Below are 10,071 nucleotides of genomic sequence, written 5' to 3' on the forward strand. Positions count from 1 at the left end.
CTACCCATCGTAATACATTAGCAGTAGAAGCCATCACACAATCAAGACAAGGCAACGTATGAGACGTCAGGCCAATTTGTTTCCTTCTTGGAGCTACATCACATTAGCAGTATGGCTATACCCTTGAGCTAAATCCAAGTTCACACAGAGGGAGCGGGCTGCCGGACAGGAGGGCAGCAATGTCAGCACTTTTCAGACGGCTGCTGACAGCAGACTGACATGTATGGAAAAAAAGCTTGATAGTCTGAAATATGGTCCTTTGAATGCTTCTTTTTTTTTGTAAGGCATTTCCTGGGGCCCGGAAGAGAAAGAGTGCATAGTCAAAAAATTAAAAAGTTCTTCAGTCAGAGGTCAGGACATCAAATGAATCTGTCGAGTGAAGAAAAGGACCAGCTTTTCTCTCATCGGGATCTCATGGCTCCAAACAAATGTGACATGACTTCAGCTTTGCCCTCCCTGAATGAGAAGACAAATGTGACTCAGAGAAACCAGTCAATTGTTCAATTATCTGATGTCTGTCTTGCTTAATTAAACATATAATTGACTATTCAATCACCAATGATAGCCATCCCATTACCCGTGAATCCAATGGATTTGTCATAACCACCACTTGACCCTGCTGTGGATGGACTGACCTTAAGTACAGGGTCAGAGGGTATCCAATGTTCACGTCTGTTCGAGACTGTATTCACCATCCATGTGTCTGAGCTCTCAGCTCTGCCAAAAACAGTCGGAGGGAAAAATGCAATTACTACAAGATTATCATACTGCTTCCGTTTTACTTTTCTGACTGAATTCATGAATATATATGAATCCATCTTGCATCTCTATCTGGAACAGCCGCCATCTTAGCCCCCCCAAGTCTCTGTTTGGCTAGTGGCATTTTTACAGGCAGATTAAAGTGTTTCCCTGAAAAAGCAGAACATATTTAGAGACTGTATGAAACAATTTCAGAATACATATATATCTTATACTTATATAAATGTACAGATCATTTATAAAGGATATTTTTCCTCCGCAACCTATTTTTTTAACGTGCGTTTTTGAGATTATCTGAATTCGAAAGGTTTTTATGAGCTCCAGTCAACAATTTGTTCAAACCAATATAGATTGAAGGAGTACTTGTTGTTGCAGAGGACCTTTTTCTGTGCAGTGAGTATCAAGCTGGAGCCAGGAGACACTTAGCTGCTAAGAAATATCTTCAGCATGCAGCTCTCTGCGGCTCTCTGTAAACCACCAATTGTTGTTTTCATGTTTGAGATTGTGCCCCTATAAAAGATACAAGATTTGGTGGATCAATTATATTAATTTCAGGTGAAGCAATAGCAAACAAGAGCACAAATCAACTCACGTAGTTTGAATTTACCGACACATTTTAATATATTCTGCGCAACAGAGAAATATTGGTTCTTGCTGAACAAGTGTTGAGGTTCAACATCAAGCCCTAAGTCTACAATTGGTTAAATATCAAATCACTGCACACTTTGACAGGCCTGAAAAGGTTCCAATTTACCAATACCCAACCCTCACACACACACACACACACACACACACACACAGCACCGCTCTCTCCCTGAATGTATCACCAATTGGACTTCTCCACTACTCTCCTTAATAGCTCAATCTGATGGATCATTTAAAAGCCAGCTGAAACAGACAGATGGGTAATGGATTGCATGACAAATCAATGTCGGGATCAATAGAAGACATGCATCAATAAATGGATAGAGAGCTGCTGAAATAGACACCAGAGTTAATGTGGAACAGTGTTGAACATCATTGTGTGGAGCACACAGTGGAGAAGGCTAATACGAGTCGCCCTGGCTGATAAGGTGTCCTTTTGAATAACGGAGACAACAAACTGACGGTGATAAGCTAAACTTAAGCCAAGCTGTGGGAGTGTGGCTGAAGGAGCTGCGCATTTAGTGCCCATCCCGACACAAACACGCATTCTCTCTCTCACTCTCTCTCATAAAGCCAACGTCTCGGCCTGATGTAGCTCCACGGCAGTTTCCTGCCAATTCACACGAGTGTACTCATGTGACAGCCCTGATCAGACTGAGGCCGTGCTCAACTGGAATCTAGATACAGTATCAACGGCACATAGGATCAAAGTTTCCTGTCTTTTTTTGTACAAAACACAAAGTCCGAGGGGCCCTTTCTCAGTCCTCATCAGGGACGTGTGTGCAAACACGGAGTCACCTTCACCCGGGACAAACCATATTGTTGTTTTTCAGATCGCACAGACTGCTGAGCTACTATGCACATGGTGCCGTGGTGGAGCTGCTCACCGCAAGTGTTGAACTTGTGTCGGATGAGGGTGACCGGATTCTGACTCAACGTTGCAGCACCGGACGCTCCGGAGTTGTGGTCTAAACGTTCGACTGCGTGAGGCACCCCGCTTGCTGATAACTAGATTTAATGCGGGTGTCAGCCATTGTTAAAGCCACGCATCGATAAACAAAATAAATGTGATTCTTAGTAAACCTCAGCTTACACAAGCAAGTGGCACGGATACTACAGCTGTTTCTCACGGGCTCATGCCATACATCTCTGTTGAATGACTGGTTTAAGGGTGGGTGCTAAGCAGCAGCTGTACCCATCTTAAAAATAGCGCTTCTGCTGGACAGCGTGTTAAAGCTCAACACGAAGTGTAGCACAAAGAGCCGATCAACAATACCTTCCACCTGCATTAGCCTAACTGCGGCCTGGCCTCAGCATTAAAACGTAGGGAGTGACTGACTGTTGTGCAAACTGAACGTCCATGCATGTCACTGCGTCTGACTCACACACCGAAACAACGGCCAGATCCTGACCACATAATCAGACACACTTTATTTTTCCAATGAGCTGAACATTCATTATCAGTATGTCGTGGCCCTAGGCAGAACGCTCCCTCCTCGGAGGAGTGACAACCACCGGCCACCCTGATGGAAAACAAAGCCAAGATGGCACAGCAAACACAAAATCATCATGACAGGCAGAGTTCAACATGGTAGGACGGAGCACACTAAGCACATTTTATTTCAGTGTTTTCTGTTAGTCAGTCTCTTTCTGGAAATTAGAAAAACAGACTGAGATAACTTCATCTAGCCTTGCTTGCTCAAGCTGATGATAAAAAGGGTGAGTGTACATTTGTGAGCCAGTTTGTGTGTGTGTGTATTTGGGATGCTCACACCTGTTTGGGTGTACTTTACGGTAAATGTAATTGCTAAACACAGAAGCTTGTGGTGTTTAGAGATGCCAAATTGTTCCTCTGGGAGTCACTATATCTCACAATCTGACTAATGAAGGCCAAGTAATCAAGCCTCAAACTCATCAACTATGTTTGCTGTAATTAAAAGGTTTATGTGCAGCACCAGGAGAGCCGTTCAACTCTTTTAGTGTCAGAAGCCAAACCTGATTTTTGTTATTTCCAAGCGTCAGAGCAAAAATTGCAAAAATTGGCAAACAAAATCTTCCGCTCTGACTGTTCCCTCAGGGCTTAAATAATGCCATAACAAATACAGTGTGACACAGTCAAAGTTACAGTCTGCAATTGTCTGACGAGTACTGTCTGTCTATTTCCTGCCATAATACAACACAGCGCCTGGCCTTAAAATCTACATTTCATACGCTTATAATCTGATGTTCTTCCAGACACAATAAATACCGCGTTTTTTAATTCACATAAACAGCCTCACTGTCGTCCTTGGTCATACACCTGCAAGTAAAATGTTATCGTACATAGGTGTAATTTGTGATTGTGCACAACAGAAACGCACATGCTGACTAACTGGACTAGGCCTTAACACAATATTTGGTAGGATATAGTGTTACACTTTCTGTCAGACATGCTGACATCCACAAGGATTCTACCCTGCATGCAGCATGAGTCCATCGCTACAATTCTCCAGAGATCTTAGGTGACCTGATGAGGACATCAGATGGCAACTGTTTCCCTTTTCTAAATAAATCAATTGAATAATAAATTGAAAACAAATACTGTACAGTTTGATACAGAGTGAGTCAGCCATCAGAATTGACGCAATAAATAATCAAAATTTTGATTAAAAATTCCACCGTGGTGAATATATGATGCTGTTTCCTACGAAGAAACAAACCGTCGGTATTTCCAGAGTTAGAAGCTTCTTCACAAAGGGAGTGAAGAAAAGATAATCAGTCAGCGTGTTTCGGGTTAGGATGGGGCTCCCTCTGGTGGCTGAGACAGATAAACGTAATGTAATAGTAACAGTGGGGAGTGTAGGTGATGTTAATTCATTGTGGTAATACTGTGGTATCTTGTCAATGAAGAAAATGTCAAAAAATTGGGACATGTTATAGTTACTGCTTATAACTTGCAGAAGAAGCACTCTATATATATATATTTCTTCTGTGACAGCCCATAAGCCTCTAAAAGGCAAAGAATTCACTAAAATCCAAAATTGCTTGCTTCATGTTGGGTTTACGTATTTCTCCCAGAGGCCTTTTGTACATTTTACCAAGTATCATACATAGGTGAAACCCCATTGAGCGACTCTTATCGCTATGGAGGTGCGCTTTTGGCATCACTTGTGATGCGTATGCAGAGTTTGACATATCTGACACCAGAATAAATGAACAATAAAAACATACACAGATAAAAGCTGCTGCTAAAACCCGTGAAGCCCTTTGAACTGCACTAACCTGTTTGAAAGGTGTCATAGAAATAAGGTTCAACTGAGCAATTACGTTTTGTTATGGGTAATAACATTTCTGTGTCTACTGTACAATAGACAGAGTAACTAGTCTATTCTCATTACCCATCAATACACCCTGTACTCCCTCGTCTGTAACCACTGCCCTTTGATCACCTTCAGATTTCAGCAGTCGGTCACGTGTTATGGACACATCAGTGGTCCCCTTCCTCTGAGAATAGTTATCTGTACATCTTGATATGGCAGAGCTCCACTTCATATCCAGTTAAACATTATTTGCAGCTCAGAGTGAGTAATACATTCATAACTCAAGGCATTCTGACCCGCCTGCTTTCATCATTCATGTTTAGACCTTTGTTCTTTCGTAGAGATATGAAGACAAAAAAATCACTGTTTGTGCCAAACTCAACTCAACTGTATAGAAGCACCATCAAAATGGCTTAGGATTATCTCCAACATTGAGCAACACAATATAACAACAGAACATAAAGCAAGGGATCAGCAGGTAAGAAATCCAATGCGTGTTTAAATAAGTGTTGTAAATAAGTGTTGTAAATATGTTTGTGATCTGTGACAGAGATTATTCTCCAAATCCACTCTGGACAGCAGCTGTGATAGGCTGCAATCAACCAAAGGTGTATTTGTGTCACGAATTTTCCGTCTTTTTATTTTTTCTCCTGCCTGCCTGCTCGTCATTTTACTCAACTGTCATTCCAGATCCTGTCATCAACACAATCATGTCATCATCTCATTCTCTTCACTTGGTCCTCATGCCCTTCCCACCTGCAGCCCATTCCCTGTGTCGCAGTGTTTTATTAAAGAACGACACGGAGGGCTGCTGTGTTGCCATGAAGCCCCACTTTCTACGTGCATGTAACGTTAGCACACATTAGCCCGCAGTGGTTACACGCACTTGGACATGTCCAAGTTAACATCGAGAGCAGTGTTTATTTCGTAGACGAAAACTATGACAAAGAATGTTCGTTAACAACCTTTTTGCCGATGACGAAAATGGATTTTTGAAAGTAAAAACTATGACTAAATAGGGCTGCAATTATTTCGTCTTTATTTCGTTCGGTGCTGCTGGGCGCGCATCTCTGCAACTCTTGAGTGGCGTAATAATTGCGCAACCCAACAATCGATAATGAAATTCGTTTCCAACTGTTACGTCCCTCAATTGCCTAGGGGTCGAGGACCAAACAATGTAAAATAATAAAACTGGGAAATCTAGACAAACTGTAAATAATGTTCTTTAATGATGGAAAACCCAACACAAAGCAACTGAAAACAATCTCCAAAAGGTAGACGATTCTGGCTCCGTCCCTGGCTCAATTCTGGTCTCAAACTCCTCACGGCAGCACCCAAAACGTGTCACTCTCTTGCTTCCACTGAAGCAACCCTCTCACTCCGGCTTGGCACAGCCCTTCCTGATGAGCTGATCAGCATCAGCTGCAGCTGCCGGACTGACATCACCAGCACACCTGAAGAGAAACACAGACACACAGGCAGACTACACAGCAAAACAAAACAAGGCACGCAACACCCCCTCCCATAAGAGGAAACCCCTCCTCCATATGCACAATTATACATAGTCATCACAACTTAATACTTACCTAAAAAAAATGCATATAATCGTTCCCACGTCCACCAGTTTATCCAGAATCTCACTTGCATTCCTCAATGTAGCCTCACCCACGGGACAGCGCGTCAGCCACGATATTTTGTCGGCTCCCTTCTTGAGTTTGATGCAGATGTTGTAACCCTGGGCGCATCAAGCGCTGATTGCTGCTATACATCTGGGCTAAAAAGACAAGCGGGTTATGGTCAGTGTATACAGTGACAGGAGATGAACTGCATCCCACGTAAACTTGCTGTAGGGCAAGGAGCATGTCTACGGTCTCCTTCTCAATAGTGGAGTAGTTCAGCTGATGACGTTTTGTGGAATTTTGTGGAAACAGGATGACACACATCCCCATCATTGTCCTGCAACAACACCGCACCAGCTTCAGTGGCACTGGCATCCACCTCAAGCTGCAAAGGTGGAGTAATGTCAGGCGCAGCCAGCACAGGAGCACTACAAAGGAGACTTAGAGTTAAAGGCATGGTTACACAGGACTACACAAACTGGTCAGAGGAGCGACTACTAACGAGAGGTTTTTCACAGAAACAGCGTTAGTAACCTAAGAATTGCCTAGTGCTCGGCACTGGTAGTGACACAACAGCAGCTGCCTTAGCATCCACAGGCCGGACTTGCCCCTGGCCAACCTGCATACCAAGGTAGGTAACAGTAGCCTTTACCAAACTCACACTTGGCCAAGTTAAGGGTAAGAGAGGAGCTGGAGTACAGTTGGAGTACAGTTTCCTGTCTGGACCTGTGACTCTCCCACTCACCAGAGTAGACCACGACATCTTCAAGATACACACTGCAGTTTGGTACATCTCCTAATACGCGCTGCATAAAGCTCTGAAAAGTGGTAGGCACGTTCTTCATGCCAAAAGGCATCACGGTGTACAGCATAAACGCTAGGTGTGACAAATGCTGATATTTCAGAAGCTCGCTGTGTCAAGGGAACCTGCCAGTATCCTTTGAGTAGATCGAACAAAGTAACAGCATTCACTTTGCGAAAATCTGTGCAGAAGCGAGGACTACCGTCAGACTTAAGTGCCAACAAGCACAGATAACTTTAGGGACTATAGCTGTGCTTAGGAAATCCATTCTCTCCCAGATAACGAACCTCTTTCCTCATGGCTCAGTTAGCTAGCCAACCACACAGATGACCTTCACAGGGCGTCATCAAGTCAACCCCTAACTCAGGCTGATCACAAAGAGGGTGTACGGATAACATAATCTGTGTCTGAAACTTTACCTTCCACCATGTACGGACCTGAGAATCGGGTGGCAAGAGTTGAGCCAGGTGAGGGCAGCAAGAACAACGCTTTATCACCTGCGCCAAAATGTCGCTTAACTTCCTTGTCAAAAAGTCTCTACAGGTTGACCTGAGAGGAAGAGAGTGATTCCTTGGCTAACCTTGTAGCATGGTGCAGATGCTCTCTACAGCAGGTTATAAAATCAAACAAATTATTTTCACAAGAGTTATCCTCCCACTAGCTTCTCTTTCAACACTTTCAACGGGCCACGCACATTGTGTCTGAACACTAGCTCTGCTGGGCTTAATCCTAGAGACTCCTGCTTTGCATCACGAATAGCAAAGACAACAATAGGCACACCCTCATCCCAGTCAGTCCCAGTCTCACAGTACTTTTTCAGCATTGACTTCAAAGTCTGGGTGATATGCGCTGGATACAGAGTGGGAAATACCAAGAGACTGGAGAGACTGCTTGAAAACCCTGGACAGGAAGTTTGTCCCCTGATAAGTCTGTACTGTCTTTGGCAAACTGTAGGTCGTGAAGAACTTAATCAAGGCTTTAGTGACTCCCTTAGCGGTGATCTTGCGCAAAGGAATGACCTCACGAAAACGAGTGGAAATACACATGTCAGTGATGCCATTAACGTGTTACTTAGTAGTGTGTATATACACAACCAACAATGGAGGAGAGAGCATTTTTGAGTTGGAAATACAATCACTATTTGGAGTATTTGTCAGCTAAAGATGGAAATATCAAGGTTCGTTGTACACTGTGCTGGTGGTGACAAGGTGCTATCAAGCCAGTGTTTCCCCTTCCATTATAACAGCGGGGCGCGTGTGCGCATATGTCGGTATATGCACACACACGTACCAGCGGACGGCCCGCCGGGTGACGCCGCGTCGTCAACGACCCGTCAGCCATACCGTCAGCCATACCGTTAGCCGGTCGGATCGTCAGCAGCACAGCAACCCCCCTGCCCGACTCGATTAGATAAAGTGAGTCTTGGCATCACCAGTTGTCATTTTTATGTTGAGGCGGCGGGTGTTGTCGGCAGCTGGTGAATATAACTAATAAAGTAACGTGTAATCTAACTTAGTTACTTTAAAAATCAAGTAATCTGTAAAGTAACTAAGTTACTTTTTAAAGGAGTAATCAGGAGTCAGTAATCCGATTACTTTTTCAAAGTAACTGTGGCAACACTGATCATGGTGAGCAAGAACTGATTTCCAGACTTTCGGCAACGGACCAACACAGTCGACCAGAACGTGCTCAAAGTTGTCTTTCCAAAACTCAGGTGATTGATTCCAGGAGCAGCCGTCCCCAGATTGGAGATCTGGCCCCACCCACTCGTCAGTGGCTGCACCTGGATTCCTACCGTCGGAAGGATATATAAGTGATTACATTTGTTGTGGTTCACTCTCTCTGGTGTCCTGTGTGGGGTGTAGTGAGAGCGAGAGGTGATTCTGTGTCTTTGTTCTGTGCTGCTGTGGGAGGCGCATTTTCAGTTGTGTATTTACCTGTCTTTTTGATCACAGGGAAAAGGCAAAGCACCTTAGGCGTGTGTAGGTCAGCTGCCTGTGGGCCTACACCACCCGTAGTCATCCTCCTGTCTAGAAACACTAGGCAAGACCTGGGACCAGCTCTCTGTATTTTGGTTAGTGAGCCTTGCTAGTGCTTAAATCTAGGTTGGGGGGGGGGTGTTTCAGGTCAGGTAGGCAAGAGGGACTGTTTTGTTTTGTTCCGTTCAGCCCCTTTTCCCAAGCAACCCGTATTTTTTTTTAATAAACATTTCTTTTTACAGGTTATATGTGTTCTGGTCGTCAGTGCACCTACACACACCGCACCTTTTCCGCCTTGCTGCATTGAGGTCATGAGCGGCGGGTCGTTGCGTTCCCTCCCCCAAGAGGCAACGTAACAGCCTGAATAACCACACCCACAATCATCCTTTGAATCCGTCACCACCTGACCGTAAGACCCACCTACGCATCAACACTCCATTCTCAATAAAGAACGGAAGTTTACCATTACACTCTGACTTCCAACACTTATCTAAGGAGGGATCATTTTTCTGAGCTTTGAGACAAGTTGGGCCCTTTTCGACCCTTTTCTCTAGTGGTCACACTAGCTACAAACACCTGAGGATGTTTTCTGGCTAGCTCGTTGATTTCTGACTCAGGAATGGGGGTGCACACCACTTCAGGATGCAGTCCTGCCCTGGCGCCCACTGTGAAAAACCCTGACACAAGGGCAAAATGTACATGAATCCTGTAGAGCGGTGCAGGGACGCTGATCCTCCGCGTGGGAGGGAGGGACAGGGACGCCTGATGTACAGTACAAGTGTACTATGAGTGCAAAAGTGTTTTTATGTTTCACAATGACAAATTACCATTACAACAATTTATTTTCAAACAACAGTGTAGTACACATGTAGTTTCTCTTCTATCAACTTGAATCAGTCGGCCCATTCTCCTCTGACCTCTAGCATCAACAAGGCATTTTCGCCCACAGGACTGCCGCATACTGGATG

The sequence above is a fragment of the Pungitius pungitius genome, chromosome 8 (genome assembly GCF_949316345.1).
Source record: "Pungitius pungitius chromosome 8, fPunPun2.1, whole genome shotgun sequence".
NCBI lineage: Eukaryota > Metazoa > Chordata > Actinopteri > Perciformes > Gasterosteidae > Pungitius > Pungitius pungitius.